Source organism: Pleurodeles waltl, chromosome 2_2, assembly GCF_031143425.1.
Source record: "Pleurodeles waltl isolate 20211129_DDA chromosome 2_2, aPleWal1.hap1.20221129, whole genome shotgun sequence".
Classification (NCBI taxonomy): domain Eukaryota; kingdom Metazoa; phylum Chordata; class Amphibia; order Caudata; family Salamandridae; genus Pleurodeles; species Pleurodeles waltl.
In genome coordinates, this window is record NC_090439.1 from 1,136,444,522 (window position 1) to 1,136,462,550 (window position 18,029).

Genomic DNA, 18,029 nt, shown 5'->3' on the forward strand with positions numbered 1-18,029 from the left:
GAGAGCCCAGGGGCAATACTAGAGACACCACTTGGAGTGTAAGTCATAGTCTGGAAACACACTTGCAGTTAACTTAATATGATTAGTAATGCTGCACATGAACCCCACACACTCAGAAACCACCTCCAAAACAAGACGTTGTTTTTTACAACTTCAAGTAGGACTTCCTGCGCTTCTTGGAGGTGGGCATCAGTATGGTGATTGGTCAATGTTCAAGCACTGCCTCCATTTAGAACTCTTTTTTTTCTCTTCTTTTAAAGGTAAACTACATGTCTTTCCAAAATGCCTCAGTTAAACAGCTGTACACAGGTTATCATTTTCTTATTTTCATTGCTTATTCCTTTACAGATTAATACTGTGCAAATCACTAGATACAACTCTTTACTGCAAATCAATGCAAGTGGTATCAGATACTCAATTTCTACATTATCCCTGTCACAGGGATTCAATTTGTATTTGTCATCTTGCTCACTGTGTTCTTGGGTATTACTAATGCATTTGCTTGTTCATTTCTGTGACCTGTATTTCAGAGCTGTAAGGAACTTTGCAGGTGGGTATACCCTTCTTACATTTCTCATATATGTTGCAGTAGTTACAGAAGTAACTGGTACTATCCGTGTGAGAGTTGTCTCTTTAGTACACTTTAACTTTTAGTAGATGATTTGTATTCAGGGCACAGTATCTTTGTCATATTAATTCAGCTGGTGTTGCTAATCTTGTTCAAATCATGCAGTCCTTATGGGTGTTTTCATCATTCCTGATATAAGTGAGGAAAGCCTGTGCTACCTCATCCCATTTTTAAGTTATGGGGTATATTCTATGTCCTCTGTTTTCCTCGGCATCAATAACTGTGCTGTCCGCACCGGTCCATTTCACTATTTCTTTTCTTCACCTGGTCATCAGGAGGGAGAGGACAGGTTGTGGCTTCTGTGATATAGCTAATGCCCACCTTGCCAATAGGAGTGTGATATCTAGAAATCTGGCACCTGGTCTTTCACCTTTCGGGTGATGAAAGTGTCCCAATAGGCAACACTCTGCATTGTCCAAGTCACCACGCCCAGTTACTTCTTCAAGTTCTATCTCCCCAATATTTTCTAATTACTGGACACCCACCCACATCACATGCCAGAAGTTTGCCTCTGTTTGACCATAGTGGGCACAGTCACGTTTCATTGAGCTATGAATTGTTTTTGGAGTCTTTATATCAGAAATAAAATGTATATTTAAATCTGCAGTTTTTCACACTTTGTGAGGGTATTTGGGAAAACACTGACTTACTAAGCGCTGTTCTAAGATTTGTCTCCCAGTTTTCCTTTAAGCCCTTTAGGAGTCTTGCTGTCATCTCTAATAATGTCGTATGGAGCTAGAAGCTTAATCTTCTGCTGTCTCCTGATGTGTAGATATGACGTAGCATTTCATGCCTCTATAATATTTAACGTCCCATTTCTTGTTGTAGGAATTGCCCCTTACACAGCTTGTAATTTGTCATCAGCTTTTCAAACTTTACAAACATTGTATTGACCTCTACCGACTTCCATTATTTAAGTTCTGGTAAAATTCCATGGCCTTTGGCAACACCTGTCCTAGTATTTTTAGGGTGTATGGGCCTAATTTTCTATATTGAGCTCTGGTAACAACCCATTGCCACTCTCATCAGCCTGGGAAAGTGTCTGAGTTTTTAAGTTTGAAATTGTGATAAACGTAACTTTACTAAACCTCCTTATTGGGAGCGTATGGAGATACCCATTTCTGAACAAAATTGTTTCACTTAACCACCTTGCTCTCCACTGTACTTGTGAAACCTGTAGGAGGCTGGACTGGCTTGTAGTGAGTACCAAGAGGTACTTACACCTTGCACCAGGCCCAGGTATCCCTTATTAGTGTATAGGGTGTCTAGCAGCTTAGGCTGATAGATAATGGTAGCTTAGCAGAGCAGCTTAGGCTGAACTAGGAGACGAGTGAAGCTCCTACAGTACCACTAGTGTCACTTGCACAATATCATAAGAAAACACAATACACAGATATACTAAAAATAAAGGTACTTTATTTTTATGACAATATGCCAAAGTATCTCAGTGAGTACCCTCAGTATGAGGATATCAAATATACACAAGATATATGTACACAATACCAAAAATATGCAGTATAGTCTTAGAAAACAGTGCAAACAATGTATAGTTACAATAGGATGCTATGGGGACACATAGGGATAGGGGCAACACAAACCATATACTCCAAAAGTGGAATGCGAACCACGAATGGACCCCAAACCTATGTGACCTTGTAGAGGGTCGCTGGGACTGTAAGAAAACAGTGAGGTTTAGAAAAATAGCCCACCCCAAGACCCTGAAAAGTGAGTGCAAAGTGCACTAAAGTTCCCCAAAGAGCACAGAAGTCGTGATAGGGGAATTCTGCAGGAAAGACACAAACCAGCAATGCAACAACGATGCATTTCCAAACGAGGGTACCTGTGGAACAAGGGGACCAAGTCCAAAAGTCACAAGCAAGTCGGAGATGGGCAGATGCCCAGGAAATGCCAGCTGTGGGTGCAAAGAAGCTGCTACTGGACAGTAGAAGCTGAGAATTCTGCAGGAACGACAAGGGCTAGAAACTTCCCCTCTGGAGGATGGATGTTCCACGTCGTGAAGAGTCGTGCAGAAGTGTTTTCCCGCCGAAAGACCGCCACAAGCCTTGCTAGCTGCAAATCGTGCGGTTAGGGTTTTTGGAAGCTGCTGTGGCCCAGGAGGGACCAAGATGTCGCCAATTGCGTCAGGGGACAGAGGGGGTGCCCAGCAAGACAAAGAGCCCTCTCAGAAGCAGGCAGCACCTGCAGAAGTGCCGGAACAGGCACTACGAAGAGGAGTGAAACGGTGCTCACCCGAAGTTGCACAAAGGAGTCCCACGCCGCCGGAGGACAACTTAGAAAGTCGTGCAATGCAGGTTAGAGTGCCGTGGACCCGGGCTTGGCTGTGCACAAAGGATTTCCGCCGGAAGTGCACAGAGGCCGGAGTAGCTGCAAAAGACGAGATTCCCAGCAATGCAGTCTGGCGTGGGGAGGCAAGGACTTACCTCCACCAAACTTGGACTGAAGGGTCACTGGACTGTGGGAGTCACTTGGACAGAGTTGCTGGATTCAAGGGACCTTGCTCGTCGTGCTGAGAGGAGACCCAGGGGACCGGTGATGCAGTTCTTTGGTGCCTGCGGTAGCAGGGGGAAGATTCCGTCGACCCACGGGAGATTTCTTCGGAGCTTCTAGTGCAGAGAGGAGGCAGACTACCCCCACAGCATGCACCACCAGGAAAACAGTAGAGAAGGCTGCAGAATCAGCGTTACAGAGTTGCAGTAGTCGTCTTTGCTACTTTGTTGCAGTTTTGCAGGCTTCCAGCGCGGTCATCAGTCGATTCCTTGGCAGAAGGTGAAGAGAGAGATGCAGAGGAACTCTGATGAGCTCTTGCATTTGTTATCTAAGGCATTCCCCAAAGCAGAGACTCTAAATAGCCAGAAAAGAGGGTTTGGCTACTTAGGAGAGAGGATAGGCTAGCAACACCTGAAGGAGCCTATCAGAAGGAGTCTCTGACGTCACCTGCTGGCCCTGGCCACTCAGAGCAGTCCAGTGTGCCAGCAGCACCTCTGTTTCCAAGATGGCAGAGGTCTGGAGCACACTGCAGGAGCTCTGGGCACCTCCCAGGGGAGGTGCAGGTCAGGGGAGTCGTCACTCCCCTTTCCTTTGTCCAGTTTCGCGCCAGAGCAGGGCTGAGGGGTCCCTGAACCGGTGTAGACTGGCTTATGCAGAAATGGGCACCATCTGTGCCCATGAAAGCATTTCCAGAGGCTGGGGGAAGCTACTCCTCCCCTGCCTTAACACCTTTTTCCAAAGGGAGAGGCTGTAACACCCTCTCTCTGAGGAAGTCCTTTGTTCTGCCATCCAGGGCCAAGCCTGGCTGGACCCCAGGAGGGCAGAAACCTGTCTGAGGGGTTGGCAGCAGCAGCTGCAGTGAAACCCCTGAAAAGGCAGTTTGGCAGTACCAGGGTTTGTGCTACAGACCCGTGGGATCATGGGATTGTGCCAACAATGCCAGGATGGCATAGAGGGGGCAATTCCATGATCTTAGACATGTTACATGGCCATATTCGGAGTTACCATTGTGAAGCTACACATAGGTAGTGACCTATGTGTAGTGCACGCGTGTAATGGTGTCCCCGCACTCACAAAGTCCGGGGAATTTTCCCTGAACTATGTGGGAGCACCTTGGCTAGTGCCAGGGTGCCCACACACTAAGTAACTTTGCACCTAACCTTTACCAGGTAAAGGTTAGACATATAGGTGACTTATAAGTTACTTAAGTGCAGTGAAAATGGCTGTGAAATAATGTGTGCATTATTTCACTCAGGCTGCAGTGGCAGGCCTGTGTAAGAATTGTCAGAGCTCCCTATGGGTGGCAAAAGAAATGCTGCAGCCCATAGGGATCTCCTGGAACCCCAATACCCTGGGTACCTTAGTACCATATACTAGGGAATTATAAGGGTGTTCCAGTATGCCAATGTGAATTGGTGAAATTGGTCACTAGCCTGTTAGTGACAATTTGGAAAGAAATGAGAGAGCATAACCACTGAGGTTCTGGATAGCAGAGCCTCAGTGAGACAGTTAGTCATAACACAGGTAACACTTTCAGGCACACTTATGAGCACTGGGGCCCTGGCTGGCAGGGTCCCAGTGACACATACAACTAAAACAACATATATACAGTGAAAAATGGGGGTAACCTGCCAGGCAAGATGGTACTTTCCTACACAACCCCCCCCCCCCAAACGAAGAACAATAAGACTAGTCATTACCTGATGGGTCTTCATTGTCTAAGTGGAAATATCTGGAGAGTCCATCTGCATTGGAGTGGGTACTCCCAGGTCTATGTTCCACTGTATAGTCCATTCCCTGTAGGGATATGGACCACCTCAACAATTTAGGATTTTCACCTTTCATTTGTTTTAGCCAAAGTAGAGGTTTGTGGTCTGTCTGAACAATGAAGTGAGTGCCAAACAGGTATGGCCTCAACTTCTTCAGTGCCCAAAGGCCTCCCTCTCTATGGCAGACCAACGCTTTTCTCTAGGGGTCAACCTCCTACTAATAAAAGCAACAGGTTGATCCTGGCCCTCAGAATTAAGTTGTGATAGGACTGCCCGTACTCCTAATTCAGATGCATCAGTTTTGGACATAGAATTTTTTAGAGTAACAAGGGCTTTTTAGGACAGGTGCAGAGCACATGGCCTGCTTCAGCTCCTCAAAAGCTTTCTGACAGTTTGCTGTCCATAATACCCTTTTAGGCATTTTCTTTGAAGTGAGGTCATTAAGAGGGGCTGCAATGGAGCCATAGTTCTTTATGAACCTCCTATAGTACCCAGTGAGGCCTAAAAAGGCTCTCACTTGAGTCTGAGTAGTAGGGGGAACCCAATCTAAAATAGTTTGGATTTTCCCCTGTAGTGGTGCAATCTCTTCCCCACCAACCAGGTGTCCCAGATAAATCACCTTCCCCTGCCCTATCTGGCACTTTGAAGCCTTGATAGTGAGGCCTGCCTTTTGCAGGGCCTCTAAAACTTTCCATAGGTGGACCAGGTGATCATCCCAGCTGGAGCTAAAGACAGCTATATCATCTAGATATGCTGCACTAAAAGCTTCCAGCCCTTGCAGGACTGTGTTCACCAACCTCTGAAAAGTGGCAGGTGCATTTTTCAATCCAAAAGGCATTACTGTGAATTGGTAATGGCCTCCAATGGTTGAAAATGCAGTTTTTGCTTTTGCATCTTCTGATAATTTGATCCACCAATACCCTGCAGTCAAATCAAAAGTGCTTAGATACTTGGCAGATGCCAGTGTATCTATGAGCTCATCTGCCCTGGGTATAGGGTGAGCATCCGTTTTGGTTACCTGGTTGAGACCTCTGTAGTCTACACAAAACCGCATTTCCTTCTTTCCATCCTTGGAATGAGGTTTTGGTACAAGTACCACGGGAGAAGCCCATGGACTTTCAGAGTGCTCAACCACTCCCAGTTCTAACATTTTCTGCACCTCTTGCTTTATGCAGTCTCTGACATGGTCAGGCTGCTATAGATCTTACTTTTGACAGGCAAGCTGTCTCCAGTATCTATAGTGTGCTCACACCAAGAAGTGGTACCTTGCACAGTAGAGAAGAGTTCAGAAAACTGACCCAGGAGATTTATGCAGTGGTCTTTCTGCTCAGCAGTAAGACAATCTGCCAGAACAACACCTTCCACTAGAGCATCTTGTTCTGTGGAAGAGAAGAGATCAGGGAGAGGGTCACTCTCTTCTTCCTGTCCCTCATCAGTTGCCATGAGCAGGGTGAGATCAGCCCTGTCATAGTAGGGTTTCAGGCGATTGACATGGAGCACCCTAAAGAGACTCCTGGCCTAAGTCAACTAAGTAGGTGACTTCACCCTTCTTTTCAACAATTATGTGGGGTCCACTCCATTTATCTTGGAGTGCTCTTGGGGCCACAGGCTCCAAGACCCACACTTTCTGCCCTGGTTGGTACTGAACCAAAACAGCCTTCTGGTCATGCCATTGCTTCTGGAGCTCTTGGCTGGCCTGAAGGTTTTTACTGGTCTTTTTCATGTACTCAGCCATCCTTGATCTGTGGCCAAGTACATAGTCCACTATGTCTTGCTTTGGAGCTTTTAAAGGTTGTTCCCAACCCTCCTTAACAAGTGTTAGAGGACCTCTCACAGGGTGACCAAAGAGGAGTTCAAAGGGGCTGAAGCCCACTCCTTTCTGGGGTACCTCCCTGTAAGCAAAAAGGAGGCAAGGTAAAAGGATATCCCATCTCCTGCAGAGTTTTTCAGGGAGTCCCATAATCATGCCTTTGAGAGTTTTGTTAAATCTCTCCACCAGTCCATTTGTTTGTGGATGATAGGGTGTGGTGAACTTGTATGTAACACCACACTCCTTCCACATGGCCTTTAAGTAAGCAGACATGAAATTGCTTCCCCTGTCTGATACCACCTCTTTTGGGAAGCCCACCCTGGAAAAGATTCCCAGGAAGGACTTTGCCACTGCAGGAGCTGTAGTGGTCCTTAGAGGAATTGCTTCAGGATATCTGGTGGCATGGTCCACTACCACCAAGATAAACCTATTGCCTGAAGCAGTAGGAGGGTCAAGGGGGCCAACTATGTCAACCCCTACCCTTTCAAAGGGAACCCCAACCACAGGCAGTGGAATAAGGGGTGCCTTTGGGGTGCCACCGGTCTTGCCACTGGCTTGACAGGCTTCACAGGACTTACAAAATTCCTTTGTGTCCTCTGACATTCTAGGCCAATGAAACAGGGGAACAAGCCTGTCCCAAGTTTTCATTTGCCCCAAATGTCCAGCTAAGGGAATGTCGTGAGCAAGAGTTAGGAGGAACTTTCTGTACTACTGAGGAATCACCAATCTCTTGGCAGCTCCAGGTTTTGGATCCCTTGCTTCAGTGTACAAGAGGTTGTCCTCCCAGTAAACTCTGTGAGAGTCACTGACATCCCCATTTGCTTGTTTGACAGCTTGCTGTCTTAGACCCTCTAGTGTGGGACAGGTCTGCTGTGCCACACTCAGCTCCTCCATGGCAGGCCCCCCTTCACCCAAAAGCTCAGCAGTGTCTGCTTCCAGCTCCTCTGGTGTAGGTTCTGCACAGGGTGGAAATTATTCTTCCTCAGAAGTAGATCCCACTGTAGAGGGAGGGTTAGTAGCTAGTGATTTACCTTTGCTAACCCTAGCTTTAGGGAGCACTTGGTCCATTCTTCCAGGATCCAAGTCACCCTGTCCTTTTTGCTTTTTGGCCTGAGCCCTGGTCAAAGCAAAAATATGCCCTGGAATGCCCAGCATTGCTGCATGAGCCTCCAACTCCACTTCTGCCCAAGCTGATGTCTCTAAATCATTTCCTAATAGACAGTCTACAGGTAAATCTGAGGCAACCACAACTTTCTTTAGGCCAGTAACCTCCCCCCCCCCCCCAGTTGAGATTCACAATAGCCATGGGGTGGCTAAGGGTGTTGTTATGAGCATCGGTTACTTGGTACTGGTGACCAAGTAGGTGTTGTTCAGGGTGGACCAGTTTCTCTATTACCATTGTAACACTGGCACCAGTGTCCCTGTAGGCCTGAACCTCAACACCATTTATTAGGGGTAGTTGCTTGTACTTATCCATGTTAAGGGGACAAGCAACCAAGGTGGCTAAATCAATAGCCCCCTCAGAGACTAACACAGCCTCTGTGGTCTCCCTAATCAGACCATCCCCAACTAAGTTACCAATAGTGAGCCCAGCTACTCCCTTGGATTGGCTATTAGTAGGTTTGCTCCCACCACCACTGCTATTAGTAGGGACACTAGGTGTAGCAGTAGGGGTTGTAGTGGTAGGAGGCTTGGTGCTTTTCTTTGGACAACTGGGATCTGTTGTCCAATGGCCTTTTATTTTACATAAATAGCACCATGGTTTCTTTTCTTTGTTTTGATTTGAAGAGGATTTGGGCCCACCACCCCCACCAGAGTGTTTTTGTGGGCCTGATGAAGACTCATTTTTAGATTTGTCCCCACCCTTGTCAGAAGACTTACCATCCTTCTTCTTATTGCCATCTTTGTCACCCCCTGTGTGAACTTTTCTGTTCACCCTTGTTCTGACCCATTTGTCTGCCTTCTTTCCCAATTCTTGGGGAAAGGTCAGATCAGAGTCCACCAGGTACTGGTGCAACAAATCAGACACACAATTATTAAGAATATGCTCTCTCAGGATTAAGTTATACAGGCTTTCATAATCAGTAACTTTACTGCCATGTAACCACCCCTCCAAGGCCTTCACTGAATGGTCAACAAAGTCTACCCAGTCTTGTGAAGACTCCTTTTTGGTCTCTCTGAACTTCATCCTGTACTGTTCAGTGGTTAAGCCATAACCATCCAGGAGTGCATTCTTAGGAACTGTAAAATGATTGGCATCACTTTCTTTCACAGTAAGGAGCCTATCCCTACCCTTTCCACTAAATGATAGCCATAGGATATCAGCCCACTGCCTTTGAGGGACATCCTGTACAACACAGGCCCTGTCAAGTGCAGCAAACCACTTGTTAATGTCATCCCCCTCCTTATAAGGGGGAACTATCTTATGCAGATTCCTAGAATCATGCTCTTTTGCAGGATGACTATTTGGAATACTGCTACTGCCACCATGGGGTCCAAACCCCAACCTCTGTCTTTCTTTTTCTAAGTCAAATGCTTCCCTGTCTAGATCCAGCTGTTGCTTTTTAAGCTTCAGCCTGGACTCTTCCACTCTCAATCTATTGAGTTCCCTTTCTAACACTCTGTCATCAGGGTGGGTGGGTTGGGCATGCCTTGACACAGAAGAATGGTGTGAATGAACAGGGGGAGACCTGTCCCTAACAGATGGCACCCTAACAACCTGGCCTAAAGGAGTACTCTCTACACTATGATGAGAACTCACATAAGTACCAGCCCTGCTAGGTGGCCTGCTAAGGGGCAGGTTGGAAAGATTCCCTCCCAAATCTTTTGCTAGGGGTGCCCCAGAATCAGAATGGAAACCATCAGCTAATCTCTCACCAGAAGTGCCACCTAAGGTCTTATCTTGTTCAATGAGCATATTAACTAACAGTTGTCTTGAGTGATTCTTACCTACCTCTAAACCTCTATCTACACAGAGACTCCTTGCTTCCTTCCAGCTAAGGTTGTCATAAGTTGTGCTGGCCAGATCAAGAGTTTGGCCTGTACCAGACATGATAGAAAAGGTTTAAGGGACAGAAAAAGAAAGAAAAAGTTTTCAGAACTTTTTAAGAAACAGAAAAAAACTTTTACAACTTTTAAAGAACTTTTTAGAAAGTTAGAGGTACTTTTCAGCACTTAGAAAATAAGTGAGAGAAGAAAAGCAAAACTTTTTGGTTATGTGTACACACACTGAACTTGTTTTGTATATTTTTCTCTTATGAAAAGTACAACGACAAAAGTGGTAAGTAGTTACAAAGCACTTATCCCACCGCTGCCACCAATGTAGGAGGCTGGACTGGCTTGTAGTGAGTACCAAGGGGTACTTACACCTTGCACCAAGCCCAGGTATCCCTTATTAGTGTATAGGGTGTCTAGCAGCTTAGGCTGATAGATAATGGTAGCTTAGCAGAGCAGCTTAGGCTGAACTAGGAGACGAGTGAAGCTCCTACAGTACCACTAGTGTCACTTGCACAATATCATAAGAAAACACAATACACAGATATACTAAAAATAAAGGTACTTTATTTTTATGACAATATGCCAAAGTATCTCAGTGAGTACCCTCAGTATGAGGATAGCAAATATACACAAGATATATGTACACAATACCAAAAATATGCAGTATAGTCTTAGAAAACAGTGCAAACAATGTATAGTACAGTGTAACAGTGTATAGTTACAATAGGATGCAATGGGGACACACAGGGATAGGGGCAACACAAACCATATACTCCAAAAGGGGAATGCGAACCACAAATGGACCCCAAACCTATGTGACCTTGTAGAGGGTCGCTGGGACTGTAAGAAAACAGTGAGGTTTAGAAAAATAGCCCACCCCAAGACCCTGAAAAGTGAGTGCAAAGTGCACTAAAGTTCCCCAAAGAGCACAGAAGTCGTGATAGGGGAATTCTGCAGGAAAGACACAAACCAGCAATGCAACAACGATGGATTTCCAAACGAGGGTACCTGTGGAACAAGGGGACCAAGTCCAAAAGTCACAAGCAAGTCGGCGATGGGCAGATGCCCAGGAAATGCCAGCTGTGAGTGCAAAGAAGCTGCTACTGGACAGTAGAAGCTGAGGATTCTGCAGGAACGACAAGGGCTAGAAACTTCCCCTTTGGAGGATGGATGTCCCACGTCATGAAGAGTCGTGCAGAAGTGTTTTCCCGCCGAAAAACCGCCAACAAGCCTTGCTAGCTGCAAATCGTGCGGTTAGGGTTTTAGGATGCTGCTGTGGCCCAGGAGGGACCAAGATGTTGCCAATTGCGTCAGGGGACAGAGGGGGTGCCCAGCAAGACAAGGAGCCCTCTCAGAAGCAGGCAGCACCCGCAGAAGTGCCGGAACAGGCACTACGAAGAGGAGTGAAACGGTGCTCACCCGAAGTTGCACAAAGGAGTCCCACGCCGCCGGAGGACAACTTAGAAAGTCGTGCAATGCAGGTTAGAGTGCCGTGGACCCAGGCTTGGCTGTGCACAAAGGATTTCTGCCGGAAGTGCACAGAGGCCGGAGTAGCTGCAAAAGACGCGGTACCCAGCAATGCGGTAAAGGACTTACCTCCACCAAACTTGGACTGTGGGAGTCACTTGGACAGAGTTGCTGGATTCAAGGGACCTCACTCGTCATGCTGAGAGGAGACCCAGGGGACTGGTGATGCAGTTCTTTGGTGCATGCGGTAGCCGGGGGAAGATTCCGTCGACCCACGGGAGATTTCTTCTGAGCTTCTAGTGCAGAGAGGAGGCAGACTACCCCCACAGCATGCACCACCAGGAAAACAGTAGAGAAGGCGGCAGGATCAGCATTACAGAGTTGCAGTAGTCGTCTTTGCTACTTTGTTGCAGTTTTGCAGGCTTCCAGCGCGGTCAGCAGTCGATTCCTTGGCAGAAGGTGAAGAGAGAGATGCAGAGGAACTCTGATGAGCTCTTGCATTCGTTATCTAAGGAATTCCCCAAAGCAGAGACTCTAAATAGCCAGAAAAGAGGGTTTGGCTACTTAGGAGAGAGGATAGGCTAGCAACACCTGAAGGAGCCTATCAGAAGGAGTCTCTGACGTCACCTGATGGCCCTGGCCACTCAGAGCAGTCCAGTGTGCCAGCAGCACCTCTGTTTCCAAGATGGCAGAGGTCTGGAGCACACTGGAGGAGCTCTGGGCACCTCCCAGGGGAGGTGCAGGTCAGAGGAGTGGTCACTCCCCTTTCCTTTGTCCAGTTTCGCGCCAGAGCAGGGCTGAGGGGTCCCTAAACCGGTGTAGACTGGCTTATGCAGAAATGGGCACCATCTGTGCCTATGAAAGCATTTCCAGAGGCTGGGGGAGGCTACTCCTCCCCTGCCTTAACACCTTTTTCCAAAGGGCGAGGGTGTAACACCCTCTCTCTGAGGAAGTCCTTTGTTCTGCCATTCTGGGCCAAGCCTGGCTGGACCCCAGGTGTGCAGAAACCTGTCTGAGGGGTTGGCAGCAGCAGCTGCAGTGAAACCCCTGAAAAGGCAGTTTGGCAGTACCAGGGTTTGTGCTACAGACCCGTGGGATCATGGGATTGTGCCAACAATGCCAGGATGGCATAGAGGGGGCAATTCCATGATCTTAGACATGTTACATGGCCATATTCGGAGTTACCATTGTGTAGCTACACATAGGTAGTGACCTATGTGTAGTGCACGCGTGTAATGGTGTCCCCTCACTCACAAAGTCCGGGGAATTTGCCCTGAACTATGTGGGAGCACCTTGGCTAGTGCCAGGGTGCCCACACACTAAGTAACTTTGCACCTAACCTTTACCAGGTAAAGGTTAGACATATAGGTGACTTATAAGTTACTTAAGTGCAGTGAAAATGGCTGTGAAATAATGTGTGCATTATTTCACTCAGGCTGCAGTGGCAGGCCTGTGTAAGAATTGTCAGAGCTCCCTATGGGTGGCAAAAGAAATGCTGCAGCCCATAGGGATCTCCTGGAACCCCAATTCCCTGGGTACCTTAGTACCATATACTAGGGAATTATAAGGGTGTTCCAGTATGCCAATGTGAATTGGTGAAATTGGTCACTAGCCTGTTAGTGACAATTTGGAAAGAAATGAGAGAGCATAACCACTGAGGTTCTGGATAGCAGAGCCTCAGTGAGACAGTTAGTCATAACACAGGTAACACTTTCAGGCACACTTATGAGCACTGGGGCCCTGGCTGGCAGGGTCCCAGTGACACATACAACTAAAACAACATATATACAGTGAAAAATGGGGGTAACCTGCCAGGCAAGATGGTACTTTCCTACACAACCACCCCCCCCCCCCCCAAACGAAGAACATCTTCAGGAGGAAGGGAAACCACCCCTTCCTTGCAGCATACCTTAGGTGAATAACTCACAAGCTGTACCCTAGTGTAATGTAGGGGGATGTTACCTCCATTGAAACTGGCAGCCTTCGTTGGCACCTGGTCCATGTCGGGCCAGGGAGACTCGCTGCGCATCTATGGCCCATCCTGTTTAAATGCCGAATGCAGGCACATGAGATGAGGGGGGGGGGGGGCGGGGCACCAGAAAGACTGGTCCATCACCACCCTTGAGAAAAAGCACCTCAAATGTGGCAAATCATATTAATCCTTGGCTCTAACAGGCCCTTTACCCCTGGCAGTGAGATGACGCTGAGCAAGAGAAAAATGCCCCATTGCCCCACCCTCCTCCAAAGCCAAAGCTCAATTTGAGGCCCCAACCAGTTCAAGGTATTTTACAAATGAAAAATGCACACCCCAATAGCCCAGTATAGGCTAAAATATTAAAAGTATAAATGAGTAAGAAATAAAAAATAAGGGTTAGAAACATTAACACACTAAGAACACTAACACACCAGTGTTCTTACCTGCTGCGCGTCCGCGTCCTGTCCTGTTTAAATGCCGGTTGCCGGCGCATGAGGCGAGAGAGGGCGTGACCTCAGACAAAGACTGGTCCGTCACCACCCTTGAGAAAAACCACCCCAAATATGGGCAATCAGATTAATCGTGGGCTCTAACAGGCCCTTTACCCCCAGCAGTGCGATTGTGTTCAGTGAGAGAAAAATGCCTCATGTCCCCTTTGGATGTTCTTTTGAGCCGGGGAGACACGTTGGAACCAGTGCCATGGGGAAGGACAAAGGGCCAGGGGATCTTTGCACAGGGGAAGATTGACAGGTTTACCAGGGCCCCCTAGAGTTGTGCAGAAACACCCCCCCCCCCCCCTTGCTGCAGTAGTGCTCCAGGGCCAACTTGACGGAGAGGCCTCCTCAGCAGCAGTTATTTAGGCAAACTGTGACTCCTGAGAGGTTGGAGTCGAGTCTCCCTGCTGCATGAGGACCTGTGAAAGCTGGTGGATTGCACAACTGAGGCAGTTTCCCGCATTTCCACAGTGGAAGATGAGGATGATTCACTTACGAAGGAGGTGAGATGGCTCCGTGAGGTCTCGACAGTGCTATACCCAAAGATGTGGAGGGCCACTCTAGACGTAACAGCCTGTGACTTATTGGGGTCCCAGAGGTTGCTGAGGGTACTGAACTTGCACATAGGTGCTGTTCTGTGCCCCGTCATACTGAGAGTCTTGAATTACTTAGATAGGGATATTATCTTATTTTTGTATTTTTTCATTTCACATTTGAAAGCAGAACAATACCAGATTATTTTTATTTTTCTTATTGTTTTAACTGCCTTTGCTTGGAAATACCAGCTAAGCTGGTGAAATAGTGGTTAGGCAGAAGCCAGTCCCTTTGCTGCAGTGCTCCTTTCTCTGGTCACCTACACCTCTCTTCGCTTTCCACTGCTTCACTGTATTGCTTGCCTCTCCATGGACATTTTTACAAATACTAATGCCTTTGAAAAAAAAAATCCAAGACAAGCCCAATCCCCCACAATGATGGCGATAAACTTTTTGTCATCATGGTGTTGGTTATGTCTATTTCAGGCTTGTTTTTTTAAACTTAAGTAACATAACAATAAGCATCCACGTCATTAGCCTGAGTTATATCACAAGTCTCTAGCGTTCTACTCAGTTGAATCGTAAAACAACAGTATTCCCTCCCAGCCTCCCTCCCCCATGTGCTTCCATGTAAGGGTTCATCAAAGTTTATCCAAGAGTGTTGGTTAGGAGTGTCTCTTTCCAGTTGCGGTCAGCCATGGTGCCCGTACATTAAACAACAAACAAACAAACCACCCGCCAGAATCCCCCCATCTTAGTTGTCAGCCTCTACCCACCTGCATAAAGGGGGCGCGGGCTCTTTTTGTGACAGTATGGGTAATCAGTGTTCGAGTCAGGCTAGCAACATTTCTTGTGCTTTATTATCTCTCCTCGTTCTTTGCATGTAAGCTTCTTCAGCTCCCGCCCATTCGATCAAATCGGACTCCCATGCGTCTCTTGTTGGAGCCCTGGAACACAACCTGTGTATTGCAATGTGCCGCTTTGCGACTCTGAGGCCTAACATTGTGTAGTGTCTATTTAGCTTTTTCTTTTTTATTCTGTGGGAGACCTAGCAAACATTTCTCAATCATCAGTGGGAGTTCCCATCCAGTGGTCGCCTTTAATTGAGCAGGGACCTCTACCCAGTAATCCCGCGCTCTTGGACAATGCCACATCAAATGGATAAAATCATTGCCTTCTGCCCCACATTTCAGTCAGTGCTGATCCCTTGAGGGATGAATCGTGTGTAGGCACCTGAGGGATAGATAGATCATATGTATAAAATTGTATTGAATGAATTTAAAGTGGGCATATGCCACCACCTATCGCACCCCTGCATGTAGTTTGGTCCAGTCCTCAGGGGAAAGCACATCCCCAATGTGTTGTTGCCAGTTGCTTTCCACAGTTAGGGACTGCACTGTCTTATCCAAGACTAGTGCCGATATAAATGAGTTATGAGCTTGCGTCCCCCCGCCATCTGGTGTAACTAGTGTTTGAGTTGGTGCTGCTGCTTCTAAGAATGAGGACCATAATTTTCTAGCTATTGCAGTCAGTTTCGCAAATTGTAGGAAGCGTCCTGTACCTAAGCTAAACAATTCTAATGTGTCTTGGAACGTAATAAATCTACCTGCAAGGTATAGGTCAGAGAGCATTATGCATCCGCCTTCCTGCCATTTGGCCACTGTAATTGTGTATTTCATTTGCATAGAGTGCCAAAATCCAGATGTCCATGTCTCGGGCATAGGGCGCTCTCCTAAATACTCTTCTAACTGCTCTCTCCCATAGTTTACCTGTAAGTTTGATTACATGGAGGGCAGTATGAGGTACTCCCTTACCCTTCATCAACAATTCCACCAGCTGGTAACGTCCATGGAACCCCTCAAGCAAAGTCCTTTCCCAATTTTGTCCCCCTTCCAGCCAGTGTACTGCATGTTGCAGCTGTGCGGCCAAATAGTACAGCTCAAAGTCTGGTACTTCCTGCCCACCCCTTTCCCATTCCCTTCGAAGTGTGGATAACTGACTCTACATCTTTTACTGTGCCAGAGGAAATCTACGGTTAGATGGTCCAGTTCCTTGAAGATCGCTCTGGGGATCTCATAGAAGGAGCCTTGCATTACATAGTGACATTGCAGTAGCACCACCATTTTCAGAAGTTCTATCTTACCCATCAGTGATAGATTTAACGTATTCCAAAATTGTGTAGTGGTTAGACAGGGATATTATACTGCAGCACCCCGGACCTAAGATGCAACAATGCCAAAGGTATGACCTTCCCAGAATACACTCTTAAAGTACAGCAGCAGCATAAGACTTTCGAGGGGTGAAGCAGAAGCTGAGGGCCATGGATCTTAAATATATGCTGCTTTTCTCTGCTAAACTAAAAGTACTACATGATGGGAAGGCCTTCTCCTTTGACACTGTGGTGACTTCCTGGGAGTACGTGGAGAAGGGTATGCTGCCCACCGCAAAGGGTAGGCTTGCCGGGCCAGCAGCAAGTAGCAGATCAGTAGATGTTGAATTGGAAAGAGATGCACCTGTCTTTAAGCATTGGACATACCGTAGAGCCAGATAAAGGAGGAAAGACGCTGGGCCAGTGGTGAGGATAACTACTAGCTCCAGTGATGTTTAGTCACCGCAGCGGCAAATAGACCCCAATAGATTTCCCTACTATTTCTGCCTCTCCTTTATGGATTTTCAAGGGGAGAACTCTGTTGGGTTTGCTATTGAGTATACAGATGTCAGTTAAGGGGTGGGTGGTTATCACTGCTACTCCTTATGTTTGTTCATTCACATTGTTTTGCAGGTGACAGATACTTGGGGGGGGTGAAGTGGAAGGAGGGATTTGTGTTTTAGTTGTGTTGTTGTTTTTGTATTTCCCCGTAATTCAAGTGCATCATAATGAAGGTTCTCTCACACATACTGATATTCTTTTCTAACATGGTTTATGCTTCTGGTACACTGAGCACTAGGTTTATATTCTGGAATTGTAACAGCCTTAACAACAACATTTAGAGGGGTTTTGTCCTGCAACAAGTCGGAAATGATCACACACAGCCATTTTGCTGCAGGAAACGCGCTTGGTTGGCACCAGTTGTCAATCTCTGAGCAGGTTTGGTTATACTAGAGTGTATCATGCTGGATTCACTCTGAGGGGGTCAAAAGGGGGTTGCCATACTCCTGCAAAGAACTTTCCCATTGGACAACAAAGAGGTGTTAAGGGACCCTCTGCGTTGGTGGGTTGCCTTATCGGGTCAATTGGAAGGCAGAATGTGGAACATTGAGTGTATATGTGCTCCCAACGATGATTGCAGGCACCCTGCAGGACCTTGCCACCCTAGTGCTGAAACACCCTTTGGGAAGAACAGTAGGGGACTTTAACTCTGTTATGTGCCCTGAGCTAGATAGCACTGTCTTTTCAGACAACAGAGCCAAACCTTTGGTGGGGTTGTGTGGGCTGACTCGATGGGTTTAAGTTATGGTTGGACAGCTCACAATCCTGAATGACTTGGATACACACACCACACTCATAGCCACAAGACGCAATCGACTGCTTCTTTGCTGCAGCTGCGGCACACCTTTGATGTTCATAAAACAGATTTGCAGGGATTCCCGGAGTTTAATCCTCTTGAATCCAAAGTGATGGTGCGTATATATGAGTCAAATGGTATCATATCGAGCATTTGTGGTCAATGGCCCTGACCTCTTGCAGACCCTGCGGAAGAAATGGAAGCAAGACATGGCGGTCTTGGAGGAGGAGAAGTGGGTGGAGGCACGAATGGTGGCCCACACACTGGTTATCACGTCCCGTCTCTGCTTGATCCACTTTAAATATTTTGCCCAAGGTCCTAGACCTTCAGTTACACTCCATG